The sequence below is a fragment of the Pinus tabuliformis genome, chromosome 4_1, assembly GCF_031772625.1.
Source record: "Pinus tabuliformis cultivar Carrire ecotype Pingquan chromosome 4_1, CPIR1, whole genome shotgun sequence".
Classification (NCBI taxonomy): domain Eukaryota; kingdom Viridiplantae; phylum Streptophyta; class Pinopsida; order Pinales; family Pinaceae; genus Pinus; species Pinus tabuliformis.
The window spans coordinates 630477578-630503941 of record NC_142303.1 but is presented as its reverse complement, the minus strand read 5'-3'; the positions used below and the strand labels follow the sequence as shown (position 1 = coordinate 630503941).

The 26364-nt window shown below is 38.9% G+C and overlaps 1 pseudogene; it reads right to left on the bottom strand.

Moving 5' to 3' along the window:
* Window positions 1–12326: 12326 nt before the first annotated feature.
* LOC149177622 (L-gulonolactone oxidase 2 pseudogene) lies at window positions 12327–26071 on the bottom strand (annotated as a pseudogene).
* Between the last annotated feature and the right edge of the window lie 293 nt (window positions 26072–26364).

Sequence of the window (26364 nt, the reverse complement as noted above, 5' to 3'; positions counted from 1 at the left end):
GGTTTTTGCTGGTTATTTTCTTATATATATTCCTCTCAGTAATTATTTATGTTATGCAGTAAATTCTTAACACAATAGGCCCTAACCCAGGTCCTCGTCTCCATGGGTAACCTTTGTAGTTCCAACAAAATAATCTTAAGGAAACCTGGGTATGACTTGATTGCTATTTATTTTGACATGCAAGACTCACATTTGAGTCTTTGTCCCTGCTTTCCCATACTGACCTTGCTTCCCGATTCCCTGTTGAAGAGTTTGTTGCCTCTTCTTTATTACCATCTTGCTGCTCTGTTTTGGAAGGAGGTCCAAGTCACGCTATCATAGCTTTGCCTTTATAAATCCATGCTCTCTTGCCTTCATCTCTTGCTGCCCTAACCTTTAACATTTCCTCCCTTCTTTCCTCCTGTTGTTTTACAGTTAAATCTTCTTCTATGAAAAGACGTGAACCCCTCAAGATATGTTTCTTGCTTAGAATGATATATTTATCACACAAGCTAGGCATGATGACTTTTATGGGCCTCAATCTCTCCCCGTTAAACTTACCCACCCTCCATGCTTGGCATCTCTTTCCTTGCCATAGCAACTTGTCTTTTAAGAAGTCTCTTGCAAAGTCAAGAGTACATTCATTTTTCCCATAGCCTTTCACCCCTTTAATAATTATGTTTGCTGCCCTATTTCATCCTTCCTTGCCTTCTCTATCTTGCATGTTGTCAACTTGAATGTTTGTTTCTCCTTCCTTATTAGCAGAATTGCTAATAACTTGAGCCCAAGTTTTGGAAAATTGGGTGGAATCTCCTTTCCTTTCTTCTCTTGCTTTCCCTTTATGATTGTCTATTTGGGCAATCATTTTACCTTTATCCTGGGATGATTTTGCATTCACCACCTCTGTACCTTCCACTACATATTTCTTTATGTTTTTCACATCCATCTTCATGTGTTGCCATTATGTCTTCCTTATTAGGGGAGATTCCTGTAGCAATGCCACTTGTTCTTTTAAAACTTTATTGTTTTCTGCTAAAGCCTTGTTCTCAGCTATTATTATGTGAATTTTATGATCTCTTCCCTACTCTTTAACTTCTAAAACCTCCAACCTTTGTTTTTCATTTAACAATTCTTTCACATAAAGATCAGATGCCCAGGTGAGAGGTGTGGATGTGGGACTATATAAGGAAAAATCATCAATGACTTTTTCTTTGGACTTCTTGTTTCCACGTGCTTGTAGAGGGGACTTGTTTGAGTGCTTCTTGCGAAGGGCTAGAGTACTTTCCTTTTTATACCATTTTTTCCTTGTCTGCCCCCATTTTAGGTGGGCTAGTATTCGTTTTAAAATGCCCCGATATTGTTTGGCATTGACCCAAACCCACTTCCCATCTTTGGCGGATGGGGCTATTTTCACTTGTGCTAAATCATTTGTCTCCAAATGTTTTGAAATTTCTTGTCCCTTTGTCATGTTTGAATGCATTTGTCATCCAACTTGTTTCGAGAAATATGTGGGCCTATAAAATGCTAGGATTACTTCACACTGCTCCATGTTGTTCAGGTTATCGCTGCTCCTTGCTCGCTGCTCAATAGCTATGCCGCATAAAATCTCCCTGCTCTGACACTTCTCACAGTTTAATGCTTACTGCTCTCACTGTTGACCACACTGCTCACTGCTCTCACTGCTAACCACACTTCTCACACTGACCCACACACAAGAGTCCTCCTGATATTAATGGCTTCGTCCATGCGAGTTTGCGGCTTTTACCCAAAATAATGACCTTTGAGTCGAAATAATGACCTCTGAGTCATTGCTGCACAGCAACCCAGCGGTGGAATAAGATATTTCGCTCCACGGGCTCTGATAAATTAGGCCTTCATTCGATTATGGCTATGCATAAATTCCCGTCAGATGGGTGAGTATAGACCAGGGTAGAAAGGGTCTATTTGGATAAATCAGGCAGCCAGACTGGAAGATTATCTCTCGGATTTCTTCAATCTACAGACTTGGTCATATCACGCCGGTCCTTGGATTTTTATTTATCGGTGAAGATCTTTGTGCTACAACTCCAAATCGGACGAGCCTCGGCCGACTAATTGTGGAAGGAAGGCTTTCAGCCAGTAGAATCGCAAGCGCAGTTGGTCGAATATCTTCCATCTCTTCTTCGCTCTCAAAATATTTGGTAGTCCTAGCTGATTGGGAGATTTTAATTTGAATTTGGTGAATGGTCTTTTAGTTAAATTTTGATTTATGTCCTTTAACTTAGGTTTTTAACGGTATATATGAATTCAAAGCTTTACTAAATTTTGGGTAAACTAAACTAAGTAAAACCTTCCAAATATTTAACAGATAAATTACATTTTCTTCATTCTTTACCTAGGTCAAAAACATATAGATTACACTTTTTTGTACATAGGTGATACAACTATATATATATATATATATAGTCATCTCTAGCATTAAAAAAATTATAATGTGCAGAGGTATATAACTTAACAAGGTTTATTAACGCAAGGAGCCATTTGAGTGGCAGTCGAACATAACACTATATATGTAACCTGGCTATCAAATGGAATTAACATTTAATTTAATGTGATACACATAGGTGTACTTTGAGAGTGGTTAATGGCAATAGTTGGCTTCTCGACTTCTCTGCCTGACGTGCTCGACATTAACATTGAGTTACTTGGCCTAGCACACTTGGCTTTAGTGTGAGCGTCGATGATCCTCGACAGAGATTAGATGGTGCTCGTTCTGCAGAAGTGATGAAGGGTAACCGCTTGGTCGTTGGGCTCCCCACCTGCATTATCACTTTGCGGTCTCAATGTTATTGTTCTGCCATTAAAACCCAGGGAGATTAGGGTTTCAAAATTCACACTAACCTTGGCACTGAGGTACTGTATGCACCTTCGACTTTCGTTACTAATGGTTTCCACCCTAAATTCACAATGATTTTCTTTACGAATATTTACCGAGGATGGGGTTGACTCCTGTCTCAGGGCTCGTGCTACATAGAGGCAGTCTGCCAGAAGGTCCTTTGCTCCTGTATCTCAGCATCCAAGCTCCTACACATGTAATATTTTATTTTCCTTCTCCCACTGCTACCCAACCTTCCATGCTCTGGTTACTTTGTTAAAATTTTATTTGTTGCTCCCTGTTGCAGGATATTCGCTCAAAGTAGTTGATGCCTTTCACTTGAATATGTACCTCGCACAGCCAAATACTCTAGTTTTCTTTGCTTTTTCTACCCACTAACACTTTCTCTTATTTCCAAAAAAAATATGACTCACAGAACTGAATCCCTTACAGGTATGAGGATTTTTCGTTACTAACTTCCTACCGTCGCCTTAAGGAATGGTCCAAGCAGTCTGATACTCATATGTTTCTCCTTTTTGCTCTAGGTGCTTCTCCTATATCAATATTTACTCTTCTCATCATAGTTATGGTACTCGGGCTATGCAATTGCCAATGCCTATTATGGTTCATTAGTTTACCTAGGTTCAGTTAGGGTTAGTTCTACACTAAGCAATCTATTGTGCCCCTAATGGTTTTTAGAGTGTTCCTTTTATAAAAATAACCAATGATGGCATTAGATGTGTAGAGTTTGGAGAGTGAGTTCCATGTGACCTAACCCATAATACATGTATCCCATGATATGTCTGTCTTGTAGCGTTTTATCTCGGATATTGAATTTGAATTCTATAAAGGTATAGTATAATTATTTACTGCTCAGTTTATCACAACTATATTTATAAAATTTCTGCATAATATATTATATTTTTCAAGAATGTTATCATGGATTTGGCTGTTGTCTGAGTTTGTTCCTCTGCTCATACGCGCAAACTTTACTTTTGTTATTGAATTGTGACAGAGTTATGTTTTTGTTGCAATTATTATAACATGTGATTAATGGTACTAAATATGGTTAATTCTTTGTACTCATTATGTTTTGTCATTTTTTACTGAGTAATTAAGTTTTCATTTCTCTAGGACAACAGAACTCAACACAGCATGAGACCATTCCTAGAATGAGTCTCTGACTCCAGTATGGGATTATGGGATAAACTCGTGCTATGAGTTAGTTGTTACCCTCTCTTTTCTTATTTTGATGATCTAGGTGGATATTGGTGGCCACCTGCCTATTCCACCTAGACCTTCAGTCGATTTCATCAATTTCCATGTTTATAACAACATTTACTATTTTTAGTAGTTTTTTTGCTTTTGAACTTTCAGAGCAGTTTTAAACCCCTAAATGGCATTTTTTTGACGTCTGAAATAGGCCCGTAGCTATAGGAAAAGGCTTGAAAAAAATATTATACTACCTGGAGAGATATTTCCAAGGAGGTATCGTGTGCACAAAGCGGAGATAATATGACCAAGTCATGACTCCGCAAAGTTGGCTTCCCAACTAACTCCAAAGGGGACCAAAAAGTCTTAGCATTTCATCCCCTAGGGTTATAGTTTTTATTTTTTAGGCGTTTCCCTTGTTGTTCAATAATAAAAAGGCCCTTCAACATCATTGTAACACAGTTCAGAGGCATGTTGCAGCCACATCTGTTCTCAGAGATAAGCTACAATTGCTCGAGCTAGTTTATTTCCATTTATGTATGTAGGCATATTTAAGTTCTTTGATATTAATGAAATGAAGTTTTACTTTCACTGCATCTCTGTGTTTATGTGTATATCTATAGTTTGTTGCATTCCTGCGTAATTCTGAATCGGTGGTATCAGAGATGTCTGCTCTTTCTCTATTTTTCTTTACATATCCCCAACAAGGTTAGGGTATAAGGAGTTAGGGCTCGAATTGGTTGAACCTTTGCAAGACGATCCTCGAAAATCCTGATGACCTCGCATGGAAGAAGGAAAGAAACACGAGGGGTAGGAGATCCTTTCAAAATATTGCTCTCGAGTGATAAAGGAATTCAATGATGGATGAATTTTTCTAGATCCTTTGTCAACTACCCACAGATGACACATCTTCAGCCAACAACAACTTTGGAGGAGAAACTCCTTCTAAAGTACAAGTTAACTTTGGCATTCCCATATTTAAAGGCTATATAGATGTAGAAATCATAGATAGATGGTTAAATCTGTTGGAGGGATATTTTTCAGTTCATGATTTCTCCAATCGAGAAAAGATTACTTTTGCACTCCTCAAATTCATCCCACATGTCAAGGATTGGTGGGAAACCTACTGTAAACAAAATGACAAGAAGTAATCCTCACTGTTCTCTATTGCACCCGCTTGGAATTATTTCTGAGATGCCATCAAGGAACAATATTACCCTGTCGAGAGTTATGAAGATAAATACATAAAGTGGACCACGTTATGGAAGGGAAGGGACCAAGATGTGTTGAACTTCACAACTTTTTTCCATACCCTTCACATGAAGTTGGGTATCAAGGATTTTGAACGACATTTCAAACTCAACCACCATGACTGTCTACACAAGTACATCCAGGATGTAATGGAGTACGTAGAAATCTCCTTTCTCAATGCCGCCTATCGATACATTGTCAAGATTAAGAAGAAATTTAAACATAAGAAGTGATACTTTAGATCTATGAATCCAAAGCAAGGGAAAGGCATCCCAAAACTGCAAAAAAAGGATAAAGTCAAGGCAGGGTGACTCAGGACAACCCACCGAAGCTGTAAGAAAATAACAACACCACGAAGACAAAGAAGGACATATGGAAATGGTGTGAGTTCTATAAAAGCCCCACTCATAACACAAGTGAGTGCCAAGCCAACTAGTCATTGGTTTCCAAGCTCAAGGATTCTGAATCAGGTGCATGTTCCGACTCTGATTCAGAGAATAACAAGGGGAATTCCAAAGGAAAGCAGATTATAAATAAAGAGCCTAATGCCACCATTGCAACCACTAAAATCTAGAAGGATGAGCTTGAATATCCAAAGAAGGGGGAGCGAATCCTCCACTCACAGATGTGGGTGAAGGGTTCTCCACTGCAGTTTATTGTTAACAGCGGGAGCCAAGAGAACCTCTTTTCAGTAGAGGTCATGAAGCAGTTGGGCCTATGTACCACACCACACCGACTCATGTACACCATCATCTGGCTTCACCAAGGGCGAGATATTTGCATCAACCAATAGTGTCACCTTCCCTATAGCATCAAGACCTTCATAGATGAGGTACTGTGTGATGTTTCTCCTCTTGAATTTTCTGATGAATTATTAGGCCAACCATACTTGTGGAAGCAACAGGTTGTATATGAGTCTAGGCCTCACACTGTTATTATTACTTTGGGTAATAAGTTGTAAAGGATATCGGAGGTACACCACATACGACCATTTCTTTGATCACTATGAAGCAATGCAATAAGCTCATTTCCTAAACTGGGAAATTTGTTTTTCTTATGATTCTCCCTCAAGGCAGGAAGAAGATTGTGGCCATGGCCTCTAGACAGGGCTCTTCTGCACGAAAGAAACATATCGACAAGGTTGTAAAGGGGTAGAGGGACATGTTCACCCCACCCACATGGGTACCTCGACACTGTTAGGTCAAGCATTCCATCGATATGACCCTGGGTGCGCCACTACACAATGGACCGATATATGAATGCTTTGTTCTGGAAAAATATGAAATCAAGAGGTAGATTCAGGGGTTGTTATAGAAAGGACACATCAGGGCAAGTTCATCACCCTATGGGATCCTGATCGTGTTGGTACAAAAGAAGGATGGGACCTAGAGTCTCTGTATTGACTATCGAGTGTTGAACAAGACCACTCTCTGGAATAGGTATCCAATCCCACAGATTGACAACCTTTTGGACCAGCTCAATGGGGCCAAATATTTCAACAATATTGACTTGAATTCTGATTATCACCAGGTACTAATCGAACCCTCTAATGTGTGGAATAGTGCTTCCAAATCCAAGGAGAACATTTTCGAATGGTTGGTCATGCCTTTTAGGTTGACGAATGCCCCAACAACCTTCATGAGGTTGATGGATGAAATCTTGTGACCCTTCACCAGCTCATACATGGTGTTGTGTTTTGATGACATTCCAATCTTCAGCCAGAGTTTGGAAGAGCATCTCTGCCATATTTGACACACCCTCCAAACCATACGATAACACAAGTTGTGTGCCAATTTGGAGATTGCACTTTTGGGATGACCGAGGTTCAATATATGGGGTACATCATTGATGATAAGGGTGTGCATGTGGACCCGATCAAGATACAAGTCATTCAGGATTGGAAAGCCCCAACCACCCTAATAGAGCTCCGCAACTTTATGGGTCCGACGAACTTCTACCACAGGTTCGTGTTGGGGTTCTCTCATATCACTTGGCCTTTGAGTCAAGTCACCAAGGGAGGAGCAAGAGAAAAGTTATTTTGGTACAAATCTCAACACAAGGCATTTGCCAAGTTGAAGCATCCCCTTTGCTCTACACCAATTCTCACACTACCATACCTACAACAACCACTTGATATCGAGACAAATGCCTCCCACTATGTTATTGGTGCAGTTCTTACTCAGCAGGGGCATCCAATGGCATATCAAAGTGAGACACTTTCAAACAAAGTTTGAAAGTATCCCACCTATGACAAATAGATGTATTCCATTATGTAGGCCTGATGACAATGGAAGCATTACATTTTGGGGAAGGAAAAGGTCATCTAGACAGACCACTGACCCTGCAATTCATACACAGACAAGGGAAGTTGGAGAACGATCTCCATCAGAAATGGTCCACATACCTACAATAGTTCCATTTGAACATTAAGTACAAGAAGCGAAGCACCAACAATATTGCAGACTGCCTTAGCCGACTGTCGGTCATAGTGCTGACCACTGTGCTCAACTCTTGTGGGCACAAGACTATGGGGTGGCCACATCTTTACAAGAGTGATTCAGAATTTGACAACACATACCAGACTCTCCTGCAAGGCAAACAAGTTTCAAATTTTCACCTCGAGGATGCATTGTTATGCTACTTGGGACACCTATGTGTTCCTTCAAGTGAGTGTGCCAAGATGATTTGGGAGGCACACTACAGTCGGGTCACTCGACATTTTAGGGTAGAGAAAATAGTGGCAGTGCTGCAAAAGTATTTCTATTGGTTGAACCTTCGATAGGATGTTGGAAAGTACATCAGATCCTGCACTCCCTACGCCATTGACAAATTGATCATCAAGAAGCAAGACTTATATACTCCTCTGCTTACTCCTAGTCAACCTTGGGAATCCATCTTCACATATTACATGTCGGTCCTTCCTTATACTAAGCATGGAAATGACTATGTTTTCGTGGTCGTCAACAAATTCTCTAAGATAGTCATTCTGGTGGCCCGAAAGAAGAGTATCACAGCAGAAGCCACAATTAATATTTTCTTTGAATGATTTTGGGTACACTTTGGGATCCCACAATCCATTATCTCAAATTAGGACAATATGTCCCTAATCACATTTTGGTCAAGTCTCTGGTCAATGTTGGATGCCAAGCTCACTAAGTCCACGACTTTCCACCCCAAAACTAATGGCCAAACTGAGGTCGTCGTACACATTCTACAGATGTACAACTCGAAGCATCCACGCACATGGGATGAAAGCCTCCCCTCTATCCAGCACAATGACAACAAAGGTCTCCATATCTCAATTTGCCGCAATCCCTTTCAAGTGCGATTGGGATTCCAACCACTACATCCCATTGGTGTGCCTTATCATTTATAGCTACTCAAGAAGATTCGACTCATGTCCAGTTTGAAGCTAACAAGGATAACATCTTCATTGAGTGTGTTCAACAAATCCTTGAGTAGGTCCATGACATATTGGACAGGGCCAATGCTAAGTACAAGCAGCGACATGATCAACATCGAGTTCCACATAAGTTTCAGGTGGGAGAAAACATTTGACTACATCTACAGAAGGAATGCCTTGCTCAGCCCCACTCCAAGATTCACCCGCTCTGATATGGGACATAAACCATCACCAAGGCTGTAGGGGAAAATTCCTTCAAGCTCAACATTCCACGCTTCCTAGGGATGCACCTATTATCCAATGTGAACCGCATTCATCTGTACTTTTCACCATTGTTGGACACATCCCAAATGACATAACAACTCACAACAACAGAGTTAAACCCATACTACATGGAATAGGCCACAACTGATTGGATCATGGATACTCAAATCAATAACGCTTTCCAATATAGGATCCAACTATGTCAAGTTGTCAAAGAGGGCCAACTCCTTCAGCACAACAATTGGTTGAATAGGGACCAGGTTCAACAGAAATTCCATCACTTCATTGAGGCTCTGCACATGATGAGAACCATCGCTTTTTAAGGAGGGAGGAATGATTTAGATGGATATTGGCGGCTGCAAAGCTATTCCACCTAGACCTCTAGTTGATTCCATTAGTTTCCTTGTTTATAGCTGCATTTACTATTTTTAGAATTTTTTTAAGTCTTGAACTTTTGGAGCAATTTCGCCCCCTAAACGAAGTTTTTTTGAGGTCTGTAGTAGGCCCATAGCCACAACCAAGACCCTATGAGAAATCATGTAGTACTCAGAGAGATGTTTCCAACGAGATATTGTACGCACAAAACAGAGATAATATGACCAAGTTACGACCTCGGGAAGTTAGTTGCCCAACTAACCCTAATGGCATCCACAAACCGTTGCATTCTATCTCTTTGGGTTACATTTTTGGTTGTTTAGTATTTTACCTTGTTGTTCAATAATAAAAAGGCCCTTGAGCCTCATTATAACATAGTTCAGAGGAATGTAGCCGCCACATCTCTTCTCAGAGATAAGCAACCATCATTTGCGATATTTTATTTTCATTTATGTATGTAAGCATATTTCATTTCTTTGATATTATTCAAATGAAGTTTTATTTCTATTGCATGTTTGTGTTTATGTGTATATTTGTATTTTGTTGCATTCCTACATAAGTTTGGATCATTTGACATACTACCAATTAACAAGAACCTCCCAATAATGAATTAGGAAATCGTTAACTACCAATTTTCTAGTATGTATCATTTCACTATTACATTCAGGAAAGGTTTCTCTTCTAACTAACCCCGGCCTAGACAGTCAGTTTATTTCATTGGAAATTGTATAATTGGGAACCTACAAGGTTCTTACCCTTGTGTACTGGTCCCAAGTTAATATTATTACTGAGAATACTAATAAGCACAACAAAATATATGCTTTCACTTTCTTTAAGAATTCCTTTAATAGAGAGTTGGGACTTCTCCTTGTCTGATTACTTATTATTTTGTTTACACAAAAGTGAAATTAGAGCTTTGGAACATTGAACCAAAAAAATATACCAAACATTATCAAGTGTTAGCGGTCGCACATTTCATTGACTCAACAATTATAAAATGTTATTATTTCAACCTTTCGATTCAAAACATAAACAACCATTTTGAAGAAAAAAAGACATACAGTGTAAAGCTTAAGATACTTATCTGTATACTCAATTAAGAGGAAATTATGTGGAACTAAAGACTTCTCCACCTCAAGACCCTTGGTCCAGTAAACTTTTATTTGCAGGTTTTCCACTAGTTATTAGCCAGCATAAGAACACCCTTGCATCACCCTAGTGGCATATTGCTTAAGCTTCCTCTTTCCTCTTCTCCTGGTCCCTCCCTCAATTTTTTTCTCAAACTGAAATATTTTCATTTCTATTGGAAGAGGATATAATTTTCTCAAACTGAAATATTTTCATTTCTATGAGAAGATGATATAATTCTCCCAACTAACTTCGAAAAAGTAAATTTTCTTCTTGTTTTGTTGTCCTCCCCGTAATTCCATAATTGCCATAATTAAATATATCATTAAGTATATAATGCAGTAAGATCAATTACTAAAATAAAACTACCTATTATTATATAGAATTTGAAAAATTATCTCATGTGTTTTAATAGTTATTTTATCATATACATCAATTTGAATGGATCATAAATTTATCTTTAACAAAAAAAATTACCACATTAAAATGTTTGCACATTTTAAAATTTGATCCCCTTAACGCATCTGGTGCTAGATAAATCTAAGTCGGTTATAATAAATTAACTAATAATTTAAAATTTATTTAATTTTAATTAAAACTTATTTTAACTAAACTATAATTATAATAAATTAACTAATACTTTAAAACTTATTCAATTTTAATTAAGAAGTATTTTAACTAAACTATAAAATTTTAAGTTTAGTGAAAAATTATATTATTAGAAAAAACCATTAATTTAAATTTCTTATGAATTAATAAACAATTTGAGAAATAACTCTATATAATATATAAAGATTATTTAGTTAAAAATATACAATAAAATTATAAAAACTACTAAAACTATAAAGAAATATAATACCATATATAAATTATTTCATTTGAGTATTACAAATTTTACCCCTAAAACATAATAATGTTAAATACTAGAATATGTCAAATTTAGAGTTTTTAATTTTCCAGCAATTGACCTAAGTCCAATTATTATTAAGTTACATCATCTCTGGAAAGCGCTTCTCGATGCAAATTTGATTCATTTTCTTGTTAAACCCATGTTTATATGTAATTCGACCTTTAAACTATCGATATTAGATTGTGTGATCCAATCACACTTAAAGTAATAATATGTTAATGAATATGCACCAAATTTGATTCATGTGCATGTGAAACCGATTTTCTTGAAGTGATTTTTAATATAATTTGATTCATATGTATGTATGTGAAACTAAGTTTTCCCGAGTGTTTTCAATATTGATCATACCATAGAAATTACATGCTCCAATAAGGTTTAAATATCCTAATGAATATGCATCAACTGAAACCAATTTTCATAGTGTTTTTAAATTATTAGATGTTTGGGAGATTTTAATTTGCATTTGGTGAATGGTTTTTTAGTTAAATTTTGATTTATGTCCTTTAACTTAGGTTTCTAACGGTATATATGAATTCAAAGCTTTACTAAATTTTGGGTAAACTAAACTAAATAAAACCTTCAAAATATCTAATAGATAAATTACATTTTCATCATTCTTTACCGGGCCTGACAAAAACATATAGATATAGAGTCATCTCTAATCTCTAGCATTAAAAAAATTATAATGTGCCAAACTATATAACTTAACCAGGTTTATTAACGCAAGGTGCCATTTGAGTGGCTGTCGAACATAACACTATATATGTAACCTCGCTATCAAATGGAATTAACATTTAATTTAATGTCATACACATAGGTGTACTTCGAGAGTGGTTAATGGCAACAGTTGGCTTCTCGACTTCTGTGCCCGACGTGCTCGACATTAACGTTGAGTTACTCGGCCTAGCACACTTGGCTTCAGTGTGAGCGTCGATGATCCTCAGCAGAGATCAGACGGTGCTCTTTCTGCAGAAGTGATTAAGGGTAACCGCCTGGTCGTCAGGCACCGCACCTGCATGATCACTGTGCGGTCTCGATGTTGTTGCTCTGCCATTGACCCCCAGAGAGATTAGGGTTTCAAAATCCGCACTGACCTTGGCACTGAAGTACTCTATGCACCTTCGGCTTTCGTTACGAATGGTTTCCACCTTAAATTCACAACCATTTTCTTTACGAAGATTTACCGAAGATGGGGTTGACTCCTGTCTCAGGGCTCGTGCTGCATAGAGGCAGTCTGCCAGAAGGTCCTTTGTTCATGTATCTCAGCGTCCAAGCTCCTGCACATGTAATATTTTATTTTCCTTCTCCCACTGCTACCCAACCTTCCATGCTCTGGTTACTTTGTTAAAAATTTATTTGTTGCTCAAAATCGTTGATGCTTTTCACCTGAATAGGTATTCTCACAGCCAAATACTCTGGTTGTTGATACTTTTGCTACCCACTAGCTCTAGTTGTCTTATTTCCAAAACTGAATGTCTTGCAGGTATGAGGATTTTTTGTTACTAACTTCCTACCGTCGCCTTGAGGAATGGTCCAAGCAATCTGATACTCATATGTTTCTCCTGTTTACTCCAGGTGCTTCTCCTATATCAACCCTTACTCTTGTCATCATAATTATGGTACTCGGGATATGCAATTGCCAATGCCTGTTATGGTTGATTAGTTTACCTAGGTTCAGTTAGGGTTAGTTCTGCACTAAGGAATCTATTGTGCCCCTAAGGATTTTTACTGTGTTCTTTTTATAAAAATAACCAATGATGGCATTAGATGTGTAGGATTTGGTGAGTGAGTTTCATGTGACCCAACCCATAATACATGTATCCCATGATATGTGTGTCTTGTAGGGTTTTATCTCGGATACTGAATTTGACTTCTATGAAGGCATAATATAATTATTTACTACTCAGTTTACCACGACTATATTTATAAAATTTCTGCAGAATATATTAGATTTTTCAAGAATACTATCATGGATTTGGTTGTTGTCCGAGTTTGTTCCTCTGCTCATACGTGCAGAAATTACTTTTATATCGAATAGTGACATAGATATGTTTTTGTTGCAATTATTATAGCATGCAATGAATAGTATAAAATATTGTTAATTCTTTCTACTTGTTATGTTTTTGTTTTGTCATCTTTTTACTGAGTAATTAGGTTTGCAGTACTCTAGGACAACATAACTCAACAAAGCATGAGACCATTCCCAGAATGAGCTTCTGACTCTAGTATGGGATAAATTCACTGTTGGTTAGTTGTTGCCCTCTCTTTTTTTATTTTGATGATCCAGGTGGATATTGGTGGCCACCTGCCTATTCCACCTAGACCTTTAGTCGATTTCATCAATTTCCATGTTTATAGAAACATTTACTATTTTTAGCAGTTTTTTGGCTCTTGAACTTTCAGAGCAGTTTTGACCCCCTAAATGGCATTTTTTTAAGTTTGCAACAGGCTCGTAGCTGTAGGAAAAGACTTACAAAAAATATTGTAGTACTTGGAGAGATATTTCCAAGGAGGTATCGTAGGCCCAAAGGGGAGATAATATGACCAAGTTACGACTCCGAGAAGTTGGCTTCCCAACTAACCCCAACAAGGGCCACAAACTCTTGGCATTTCGTCCCCTAGGGTTAGAGTTTTCATTTTCTAGGGTTTCCCTTGTTGTTCAATAATAAAAAGACCCTTCACCCTTATTGTAACATAGTTCAGAGGCATGTTGCAGCCACATCTCTTCTAAGAGATAAGCTACAATCGCTTGAGCTAGTTTATTTCCATTTCTGTATGTAGGCATATTTAAGTTCTTTGATATTAATGAAATGAAGTTTTATTTCCGTTGCATCTCTGTGCTTATGTATATATCTATAGTTTGTTGCATTCCTACGTAATTCTAAATCAGTGGTATCAGAGAAGTTTTCCTTTTCTCTATTTTTCTTTGCATGTCCCCAACGAAGTCAGAGTATAAGGAGTTAGGGCTCGAATTGGTTGAACCTTTGCAAGACGGTCCTCGCAAACCTCAACGACCTCGCATGGAAGAAGGAAAGAAACACGAGGGGTAGGAGATCCTTTCAAAATATTGCTCGAGGAAGCCCTCGAGTGACAAAAGAACACAATGATGGATGAATTTTCTTAGATCCTTTGTCGACTACCCACAGATGACGTATCTTCATCCAACAACCAGTCTGGAGGCAAAACTCCTTTTAAGGTACAAGTTAACTTTGGCATTCCCATATTTAAAGGCCAGATAGATGCAAACATCATAGATAGATGGTTAAATATGTTGGAAGGATATTTTTGAGTTCATGATTTTTCCAATCAAGAAAAGATTAATTTTTCACTCCTCAAATTCACCCCACATGTCAAGGATTGGTGGGAAACCTACTCTAAACAAAAGCACACGAAGTAATCCTCACTGTTTTTAGTTGCATTGACGTAGAATTCTTTCTAAGATGCCATCAAGGAACAATATTACGCTGTCGAGAGCTATGAAGATAAATACATAAAATGGACCACGTTGTGGGAGAGAAGGGACCAAGATGTGTCGGAGTTCACAACTTTTTTCCATACCCTTCACATGAAGATGGGTATCAAGGATTTTGAACAACATTTGGAACTCAAGCACCATGATTGTCTACACAAGTACATATAGGATGCAATGAAGTTCCTAGAAATATCCTCGCTTCGTATCGCCTATCGATACACTGTCATGATTAAGAAAATATTTAAGCATAAGAAGCGATACTTTGGATCTGTGAATCCGAAGCAGGGGAAAGGCATCCCCAAACCATAAAAAAAAAGGATAAAGTCAAGGCGCGGTGACTCAGGAAAACCCACTGAAGCCGTAAGCAAAGAAAAACACCACAAAGACAAAGAAGGACATCAGTAAATAGTGTGAGTTCCATAAAAGCCCCACTCACAACACAAGTGAGTGCCAAGCCAAGCAGTCATTAATGGTCGAGCTCAAGGCTTCCGAATCAGATGCATGTTTTGACTCTAATTCAAAAAATAAGAAGGGGAATGACAAAGGGAAGTAGATTATCAATGAAGAGCCTAATCCCACCATTACCACCACCAAGATCTAGAAGTATGAGCCCGAATATCCAAAGGAGGGGGAGTGACTCTTCCACTCACAAATGTGGGTGAGAGGTTCTCCGCTACAGTTTATTGTCGACAGCGGGAGCCAAAAGAACCTCTTTTCAGTAGAGGTCATGAAGTAGTTGGGCCTATCGACCACACAACACCCAAAACCGTACACCATCAAGTTGCTTCATCAAGGGCAAGATATTTGCGTCAACCAACAACGTCGTCTTCCCTTCAGCATCAAGCCCTTCATAGATGAGGTATTGTGTGATTTTTCTCCTCTTGAATTTTGTGATGAATTATTAGGCCAACCATACTTGTGGAAGCAACATGTTGTGTATGAGCCTAGGCCTCACACTATTATTATTACTTTGGGCAATAAGTTGTAAAGGATAATAGAGGTACACCACAAACCACCATTTCTTTTATAACTATAAAGCAATGCAGTAAGCTCATTTCCTAGACTGAGAAATTTGTTGTTCTTATGATTCTCCCTCAAGGCAAGAAGAAGATTGTGGCCATGGCCTCCATACAGGGCTCTTCTACATGAAAGCAACATATCGACAAGGTTGTGGAGGAGTAGAGGGACATGTTCACCCCCACCCACATGGGTACCTCGACACTGTCAGGTTAGGCACTCCATAGATTTTGACTACGGGTGCGCCACTACCCAATCAACCGATATATCAATGCTTTTTTCTGGAAAATGATGAAGTCAAGAGGAAAATTCAATGTTTGTTATAGAAGGGACACATCAGGGCAAGTTCATCACCCTGTGGGAGCCTGATCGTGTTGGTACAAAAGAAGGATGGGACCTGGAGACTCTGTATTGACTATCAAGCATTGGAAAAAATCACTCTCTGGAATAGGTACCAATCCCACTGATTGACGACCTTTTGGACCAACTCAAGGGGACCAAATATTTCAGCAAGATTGACTTGAAGTTTGATTATCACCAGGTACCAATCAAACCCTCTAATGTGTGGAATAGTACTTTCAAATCCAAGGAGAGTCTTTTCAAATGGCTGGTCATGCCTTTCAGGTTGACGAATGCCCCCACAACCTTCATTAGGCTGATGGATGACATCTTATGACCCTTCACCAACTCATACGTGGTGTTGTATTTGGATGACATTCTGATCTTCAGCCAGAGTTGGGAAGAGCATCTCCACCATATTTGACACACCCTCCAAACCCTACAGTAACACAAGTTGTGTGCCAATTTGGAGAAATTCACTTTTGGGATGACTTATGTTCAATATCTAGGGTATATCATTGATGAGAAGGGTGTGCATGTGGACCCAACCAAGATACAAGTCATTCAGGATTGGAAAGCCCCAACCAACCTAGCAGAGTGTTGAAAATGGCAACAAAAAATGCTAAAATAGAAATGTTATAAATAACATCTTAGGTACGAGTGTTGGATATAGGAACAAAGAATGAAAAAATGGAAATGCTAAAAATAGAATTGCCATAAATAGTATTTCGGGATAGATTCCAATTTTCGTTCATGGTTAGTTAATCCATGAACTAAAATTGAGAAGTAAAATTCGAATTTGATCTTAGAAGTTGTTTGTAAAATAATTAATTAATTCATCTTGAGTTAATTAGTTGTAGGAAATCAAACATGAAGTCTATGTGAAGACATGCAATAGTTTCTCCATTGATTGAGGAATTTATCCCTTGATTAAAAGAGATCAGGATGAGTTGTACTTTGAGTTGTAATTAGTTAGCTCAGTTAACTGAGTTAAGTCTAGTTAGATTAGTTCAAATAGTTTGTTGAACTAATTATGAGTTCAGTTAGTTAATGCATGCATGCATGTAACTGCTGCACTTCAGAGAACTAAATATTCTCTCATAAATAACTCATGCATGTCAGTTCAGTCAAAGACCTAGTTGAGATCAAAGGAAGGGACAATGTACTATCAGTTGGAGGATTTTTCCTATATAGGAAACTCATCCATGCAGAAGGAATTATCTCCTTCAGGATTGCGCAGTTATTTCTGAGTTTGGTGATTTGTGTGAGAGGTGAATTCATACAGGTGGTAGCCAGAGGACCTAGGAGAAATGCGCAAGGAAATAGGAGGCTTGGAGGACTGAAGGAAGGCACAAGTGTTGTCTATTCTGTCTATGAGCAGTAGCGAGGGATTGTACTTAGATCTGGATAACTTGTGAACTAATGCTTTGTGTAATCTGGACATATTTCCAGTTATATGATAATATAGAGATCGGGTTTTTTAGCTGAGGCTTTCCCAAGAGTATTCTTCTGTGTTCATGTGTGTTTGATTTCTCATTCTCAGTTATATGTGTTATATTTTATCTTTCTCATATTCGATTAAGCTTCTGCAAGTTTTTTGTAGAAGTAGATCTTGTATTTTTCTTTAGTTTATTGCATTATTAGGTGATCTACAGTGGGAATTTCTACATGGTATCAAAGCAAAGGTGATCAAAGCGAAGAACAGTATACAAGAAGGGAGAAGTTCGAAGTTTGAGGTTCCTGAATATAGAAATCAAGTTCTTATCACATATTAATTTCACCAATAGCAGTCAACAGTTTAAGACTCGAGTATGCCCTTGATGGTAGCTCGAATTATATAGCCTGGAAGGATCGCATGGAAGCAGTATTGGAGGACAACGTTCTAAAGGACTTCATTGACCAAGAAGTCCCCAAGTAGGTAGCAACTAATGCTACAGAATTGGCAGAATGGAAGAAATGTCTAGCTAGAGCAAGGAGAATCCTCCTGGAGGGAGTTCGAGACCACATTGTCTCGAGCCTCCATGGGAAGGAGACACCATTTTCAATGTGGAAAACATTGAAAGATCTATATCAGAATAGCAACAATCAGAGGAAGCTGGCGCTGAAAGACAAGCTTTGGAAAATCAAGTGTGAAAAGGGCGACACGATCTCTACATATCTGAACAAGCTCACCACCTGCAGGGATGAGCTTGGAAGTGTAGGGATCACAACAGTTGATGATGACATGGTGATTCTTACTCTCCTTGGTCTTCCAAAGAGCTGGCATAGATACCAAGACTTGGTGAGTGAAAGAGAGAAACTACCAGATTGGGAAGGACTTTGGTGAGATCTGATGTCGGGGGAGATAAGAAGAAGCACTAGAGATGGTTCTTCATCCAAGGAGGATGAAGAAAATTGTGACTTAGCGAGTAAGGCAAAGAAAGGGAAGGAGAAGGATTCTCATCCCAAATCGAGTTTTTCTTATGGTGGGAAGAAGATTGACAAATCAAAAGTGCGATGCTTTCATTGTCATGAGGTGGGCCATTTTGCCACAAATTGTCCACTGAAGAAATCCAAGAAGGGATCCAAGGAAGGATCAGAAGGTGAGGCAATGGCCTCACAGTTTGAGTTGGATTTCACCCTCTTCGCATGCATGGTTTCATCCATGGTGGGATGTGGTTGGTTTCTTGATAGTGGAGCTTCATTCCACATGACTGGCAATAAGAGTTTGTTTAGTACCTTGGAGGAGAAAGATCTCCAGATACTCATAGTGATGGGTAATGATGAAAAGTATAGTGTCTCAAGAGTAGGCACAGATGTTTTTCAAAGGGAGTATGGAGCTTGCACTACCTTGACAGATGTGAAGTATGTGCTAGGACTAAGGAAAAACTTGGTATCAATCACAATGTTGGAAGACAAAGGCTATGATGTAGTCTTCAGTAAGGGAAAGGTTTTCCTTAGACACGTCAACTTGAGATAGGTGAAGTAGATTGGTTAACGAGTCAAGAACTTGTATGCATACAAAGCCTTCAGGAGCAAGGGAACTATTGGAGACTTGGTGGTTGAGAGGGAGAGTACATCACCTCTCAACATGCAGTGCTAGAAGAAGTCTCAGACAATTGTGGAGGAGCCACAACTGGTGAAGTAGCTTCAGGAGGTTGTGGAGTAGCCACAACTGGAGAAGCTGAGAGGAGACCAAGTGGAAGCATTCACTCATGTAGAGACCTCTAGTAGGGGCAATTTCAAGCCAAGTGGGTAGAGGGATCACATGCATCCAGACCTCTAGGTAGGAGGTGGGGTGATGTGAAGTGATTGTACCAAGAAGGCTGAAATAGGGGCAGGATTGTTGAGGTACCCAACCTCTTGGATTAGACCTTGCTAAGAGAGCCCCGAAAAGGAGTAGCAGGACTGGCTGAGTGGGTAGAGGTAGATGCGGATGGAGCGGCAGAGAGAGCTACAGTGTAGGAATCCCAAGACAATGCAGAGCTAGGAGGCTGCAACAATGTGAGAGGCACAGGAGTGTTGCACCAGTGCAGGATGGCACAGAGAGGTGTGCAATGATGCGAGATGCATGGAGTGTTGCAGCAACTCATAGGTCACAGAGGGAGCACATGTCAGCAGCAGAGGAAGCTTCAACATCAAAGGATGTTTCTAGCTCAACAGGGAGGTCATTTGGGAGATTTTTTGTTTCTAGAGTTGTTGGAGCAGCAACACTTGGGGGAAGTGTTGCATGCAAAATATTCCACAGGTTCAGGATCGGGTTCGAGTTGAATGCCTTTCTTGTTGAGAGGGAGTGTTGAAAATGGCAACAATAAATGTTAAAAATAGAAATTTATAAATAGCATCTCAAGTACTAGTGTTGGATATAGCAACAAGGAATGAAAAATGGAAATGCTATAGATTCCAATTTTAGTTAGTCCTTGAACTAAAATTGAGAAGTAAAATTTGAATTTGATCTTAGCAGTTGTTTGTAAAATAATTAATTAATTCATCTTGAGTTAATTAGTTGTAATAAATCAAACATGAAGTCTATGTGAAGACATGCAACAGTTTCTCCATTGATTGAGGAAGTTATCCCTTGATTAAAGGAGATCAAGATGAGTTGTACTTTGAGTTGTAATTAGTTAGCTCAGTTAATCGAGTTAAGTCTAGTTAGATTAGTTCAAATAGTTTGTTGAACTAATTGTGAGTTCAATTAGTTAATGCATGCATGCATGTAATTGCTGCACTTCAGATAACTAAATATTCTCTCATAAATAACTCATGCATGTCAGTTTAGTCAAAGACCCAGTTGAGATCAGAGGAAGGGACAATGTACTATCAATTGGAGGATTTTTCCTATATAGGAAACTCATCCACGCAGAAGGAATTATCTGCTTCACGATTGCACAGTTATTTATGAGTTTGGTGAGTTGTGTGAGAGGTGAATTCACACAGATGGCAGCCAGAGGGCCTAGGAGAAATTGCGCAAGGAAATGGGAGGCTTGGAGGACTGAAGGAAGGCACAAGTGTTGTCTATTCTATCTATGAGAAGTGGTGAGGGATTGTACTTAGAGCTGGATAGCTTATGAGCTAATGCTTTATGTAATCTGGACATATTTCCACTTGTATGATAGTACAAAGATCGAGGTTTTTAGCTGAGGCTTTCCCCAGAGTATTCTTTTGTGTTCATGTGTGATTGATTTCTCATTCTCAGTTACATGTGTTCTATTTGATCTTGCTCATATTTGATTAAGCTTCCGCAAGTTTGTTGTAGAAGTAGATCTTGTATTTTGCTTTAGTATATTGCATAATTTGTTGATCTGCAGTGGGAATTTCTACATAGAGCTCCGCATCTTTATGGGTCTTATGAACTTCTACCACAGGTTCGTGTTGGGGTTCTCACAAATCACTTGGCCTTTGAGTCAATTCACTAAGGGAGGAGCAAGAGAAAAGTTCTTTTGGTACAAATCTCAACACAAGGCATTTTCCGAGTTGAAGCATCCCCTCTACTCTACACAAATGTTCACACTACCATACTTACAACAACCATTTGAGATCAAGACAGATGCCTCCCACTATGTTATTGGTGCAGTTCTTACTGAGCAGGGGCATCCAATGGCATATCACAGTGAGACACTTTCAAACACAGTTTGAAAGTATCCCACCTATGACAGAGAGATGTATTCCATTATGCAGTCCTGCCGACAATGGAAGCATTACATTTTGGGGAAGGAAAAGGTCATCTAGACATACCACTAACCCTGCAGTTCATACACACACAAGGAATGTCAAAGAACAATCTCCATCAGAAATGGTCCACATACCTGCAACAGTTCCATTTCAACATTAAATACAAGAAGCGAAGAACCAACAATGTTGTAGATTGCCTCAACCAACCATCAGTCATGGTGTTGACCACTGCGTTTGACTCTTGTGGGCACAAGACTACGGGGTGGCCGCATCATTACAAGAGCGATTCAAAATTCCACAACACATACCAGACTCTCCTGGAAGGAAAAAAAGTTCCAAATTTTCATCTCCAGGATGCACTTTTATGCCACCTAGGACACCTCTATGTTCCTTCAAGCAAGTGTGCCAAGATGATTTGGGAGGCACACTACAGTCGGGTCACTAGACATTTAAGGGTAGAGAAAATAGTGGCAGTGCTGCAAAAGTATTTCTATTGGCCGAACCTTCGATAGGATGTTGGGAAGTACATCAGATACTGCACTCCCTATGCCATTCAAAAAATGATCATCAAGAAGCAAGACCTATATACTTGACTGCCTACTTCTAGTTGACCTTGGGAATCCATCTTCACAGATTACATGTCGAGCATTCCTTCTACTAAGCATGGAAATGACTGTGTTTTCGTGGTTGTCGATAGATTCTCTAAGATAGCCATTCTGGGGGCCTGAAAGAAGAGTATCACAGCATAAGCCACAACTAAGCTTTTCTTTGAATGAGTGTGGGTACACTTTGGGATCTCATAGTCAATTATCTCAAATCGGGACAATAGGTTCGTAAGTACAATTTGGTCAAGTCTCTGGTTGATGTTGGATGCCAAACTCACTAAGTCCACGACTTTCCACCCCCAAACTAATGGCCAAAATGAGGTCGTTGTACACATTCTGCACATGTACAACTCGAAGCATCCACACACATGGGATGAAAGCCTCCCCTCTGTCCAGCACAATGACAAAAAAGGTCTCCATAGCTCAATTAGCTGCAACCCCTTTCAGGTGGGATTGGGATTCCAACCACTACGTCCCATTGATGTGGCCTTATCATTTGAAGCTGCCCAGGAAGATTCAACTCATGTCCAGTCTGAAGCTAACAAGGAGAACATATTCATTGACTGCATTCAAGAAATACTCTATTAGGTCCATGACATATTGGACAGAGCCAATGCTAAGTACAAGAAGCGACATGATCAACATCAGGTGCACCATAAGTTTCAGGTGGGAGAAAACATTTGGCTACATCTACAGAAGGAATGCCTCGCTCAGCCCCACTCCAATCTTCACCCACTTCGATATGGGACATAAACCATCACCAAGGCTGTAGGGGAAAATCCCTTCGAGCTCAACATTCCACCCTTCCTATGTATGCACCCAATATTCAATCTGGACCACCTTTGGCCATACTTTTCACCATTGTTGGACACATCCCACATGGCATAACAACTCACACCAACGGAGTTAAACCCATATTGCATGGAATAGGCCATAACTGATAAGATCATGGACACTCAAATCGATAACACTTTCGAACAGAGGATCCAGCTATATCGAGTTGTCAAAGAGGGCCAACTCCTTCACCAGGGAAATTGGTTCACCAAGGACGAGGTTCAACATAAATTTCACCACCTCATTAAGGCTCTGCACACGCTGGGAACCATCGCTTCTTAAGGAGGGAGGATTGATCTAGTTGGATGTTGGTGGCCACAAACCTGTTCCACCTAGAACTCCAGTTGGTTTCATTAGTTTCCTTGTTTATAGCCACATTTACTATTTTTAGCATTTTTTCGGGCCCTAAACTTCTGGAGTAGTTTTGACACCCTAAATGGAGTTTTTGTGAGGTTTGTAGCAGGCCCATAGGCACATCCAAGGGCCTATGAGAAATCTTGTAGTACTCGAAGAGATGTTTCCAACGAGATATCATACACACAAAACAAAGATAATATAACCAAGTTACGACCTGAGGAAGTTGGTTACCCAACTAACCCTAATGGGGCCCAACAACTCTTGGCATTCTATCTCTTGGGGATAGATTTTTGGTTGTTTAGTATTTTACCTTGTTGTTCAATAATAAAAAGGCCCTTAAGCCTCATTATAACACAATTCAGAGGCATGTAGCCGCCACATCTCTTCTCATAGATAAACAACCATCATTTGAGCTAGTTTATTTTCATTTATGTATGTCAGCATATTTCAGTTCTTTGATATTAATGAAATGAAATTTTATTTCTGTTGCATGTTTGTGTTTATGTGTATATTTGTATTTTGTTGCATTCCTACATAAGTTTGGATCATTTGACATACTACCAATTAACAAGAACCTCCCAATAATGAATTAGGAAACTGTTAGCTACCAATTTTCCAATACGTATCATTTCACTATTACATTCAGGAAGGGTTTCTCTTCTCACTAACCCTGACCTAGACAATCAGTTAATTTCATTGGAAATTGTATAATTGGGAATCTACAGGGTTATTACCCTTGCATACTGGTCCCAAGTTAATATTATTACTGAGAATACTAATAAGCGCAACAAAATATATGTTTTCCCTTTCTTTAAAAATTCCTTTAATAGAGATTTGGGACCGCTCCTCGTCCAATTACTTATTTTTTGTTTACACAAAAGAGAAATTAGAGCTTCGGAACATTGAACCAAAAAAATATACGAAACATAATCAAGTGTTATCCTTAACACATTTCATTGACTCAACAATTATAAAATGTTATTATTTAACGTAAACAACCATTTTGATGAAAAGAGGACATACAGTGTAAAACTTAAGATACTTATCTATATACTCAATTAAGAGGAAATTATGTCGAACTAAAGACCTCTCCACCTGAAGACCCTTGATCTAGATTATGTGGAACTAAAGACCTCTCCACCTCAAGGCCCTTGGTTAGTAAACTTTTATTTGCAGGTTTTCCACTGGCCACGGATCTAGATTATGTGGAACTAAAGACCTCTCCACCTCAAGACCCTTGGTTAGTAAACTTTTATTTGCAGGTTTTCCACTGACTCGAACACCCTTGCATCACCCTAGTGGCATATTGCTTAAGCTTCCTCTTTCCTCTTCCCCTGTTCCCTCCCTCAATTTTTCTCTCAAACTGAAATATTTTCATTTCTATGGAAGAACTAAAAATTTTCTGCTTGTTTTGTTCCTCCCCGAAATTCCATAATTGCCATAATTAAGTATATCATTTCTTTTCCAAAGAAATAAATAAAAAGAAATAAAACAGATTTTCACTCCCTGAATTCCTTCCATTTCCATCCACTAGAACTTTAACAATTTACCAGGTTTGCAAAGAAAAGTAAATGACCATATTTACATAATCATGGAGGATGCTACAATAGACTAAACTCAAAAAACCTCCAAAATATCTAATAGATAAACTGCAACTTTATCACCACATTCTAGTAAGCTAATAAAATATGAAATTTGATTAACAAAAATGAAATTGACTCAATTAGATTTCATTCTTATCACTGAAATTTCAAAAATATTCTACATCCTGCAACCAAACTAGGTTAAATATAACAAAAATAGATGTATGATTAAGCTATTATCGATCTCGATTTAGACTGGCATTTTCTCTTACCTGCTTCCCTGATGTGCTCTAAAAGAGCCGTTGAAGTGGATCGAAATCCGATGTAATCATTTTCTCCATACCCATCAGAATCAATAGGCATTCGATCGTCGACTTTGTAGACTACCTTTCCCTGAGCTGGGTACCATGTAACATCTCCGAATTCGTACTCGAGGCTAAACTGCACAATCATGCTTTCGAGATCCGAATCATCCTTCACAACGTTTGTGATGGAACGTTTAAACAAAGGTTCTAGTTGCAGGGTTACCTGCATCATACAACATAGTATACAAAAAAAGTAAATGAGATTAATAACGATCCCAAACTCCCAATGAGGTTTTGCTGCGCCATTATTACCTGGGAAATGACGCCAATGACTCCCAACGAAACTTTGGCTGCATTGAGATCCTCGTCTGCCTCAGTAAGACTAACAACTTTCGCATATCCCTCAGCAGGGGAAGCTGGTACTACTAATCTCATCCCCACAACATATTCGTGAACAGCACTTCCGTTGCCAAACAGGGAACTACCATGAGCACCGGTGCCTAGTATTCCCCCAAGAGTTACGCCCCACCAGTAAGGCGAATGAGGCAAAGCAAGACCTTCTGTGGCGGCAGCATCAATGAGATTCTTTAGTGTTATACCGCTCTGGAACGTCATCCTCATGCTGGGCTTATCAACAGATACAACGTGATCTAGATCGCGAGTGCTGATAATGAGACCAGAATCTCCACCGGGACATACCAGCTTGGTAAGACTGTGAGCGTAGCGCGACACGACTCTCATCTTCTGGTTCTTCTGAACGGCCTCGGCAACGGAGGCCAGAAGCTCATCTTCGGTGGAAGGATACACGACTTGGGCAGCCCTGCAAGTACTTCTATCAGGAAACACACCATAAGCATTTGAAACTGTGCAGTTGCTAAATCCATTAGCACATTCAACCACGGGACCGGGAGGGCTACAATTCGTGATCCGGGCCAACAGAAACAAAGCAAAAAAGCTCAGAATAGCAGTGTGAAACTCCATTGGACAACGTAACCAAACAGACCATCGTGGAATGGGCAAAGCAATCCGCATATATATTGTTGGAAATCACATTTCATAGATTCGTAATTTTGTCTTTATACTCGTATTTATTTTCTAATATAGACTTGACCTCGATTATTTCAAATATAAATAACAAAAATGATAGAGGGTAGATATGTAATATTTTAAAAATAGTTATAACAAAATTAATTTTATATAAATTGATTCTTTCTTCTTTGTTTTTGTTTTATTTCTCGATTATTTCAAATATAAATAACAAAAATGATAGAGGGTAGATATGTAATATTTTAAAAATAGTTATAACAAAATTAATTTTATATAAA